The following is an 896-nucleotide window of genomic DNA, read 5'->3' on the forward strand; positions in this document are numbered from 1 at the left end:
TGTGCCCACTCCTTCCCCTCCAGCTCCTCCCATATCTCTCCATCACTTTTTTCTGATAACTTCATATACTATTTCTTCTTCTTATCTTTTTTATGGGTATTATTGCTACTCTAACATTCCCCCTATGAAAAGGTAACCCTAAAATCTTTCAAGGATTAGATATAAGATCCCAAATACTTTTGACACCTTTGGCCTTTGGAATGGAGCATGTTCCTAAGATGTGCAATGACATTTTAACTTTTAGCCAAGAAACTGGCTACTTTTCTTTGGGGTCTTTTTACCCTAACTGCCAACCAATTCCTACCTCCTATTCTTATCACACCATCCTCTGAAGAGGTTACCCAAATTGCCAATAGGGAATAGGGACATAGACTACTCTAGCTTCTTCCATGCTGAACAGGGAGGCAGGGTGAGGCAATTGGAGTACCCCTTCAGTGGGTCTATCTAAAAGACTCCCAAATTGCATAACTCTTATCTGTAACAGCAAAAGAAAGTCCTTGAATCGTGAATAGGAGATGTGAAGGAGAAGTAAAGGCAAGAGTAATTAGCATTACAAGTTTAGACAGGAAACTAGATAAAAGTCAGAACAGGGCAATTTTCAAATGTTCATATGAGAGTCCATTGGAATTTCTTGACAAGGGCTTCCAAAAGCTTCCCTCTATTGGGTTCCTCCTTGTTTTTCTTTTGTCTTCCAAGGCTGGGCATGAGAGTGATGGATTCAGGATTTGCTTTCACATACTTTGATAGCTGTTGGAGTGGTTAGAATCAGTGTCAGTTCCCTCTCAAAGGCTTCTAGATAGGGGGAGAAAACAAATTTATCCATCATTTTAGAACAATAGCTGGTTGTCTCCCTTAGCTACAGGTGGGCACTACAGTATTGCAGACCAAGATTTGAA

The sequence above is a fragment of the Nannospalax galili genome, unplaced genomic scaffold, assembly GCF_000622305.1.
Source record: "Nannospalax galili isolate Female #2095 unplaced genomic scaffold, S.galili_v1.0 scaffold371, whole genome shotgun sequence".
Taxonomy (NCBI): Eukaryota; Metazoa; Chordata; class Mammalia; order Rodentia; family Spalacidae; genus Nannospalax; species Nannospalax galili.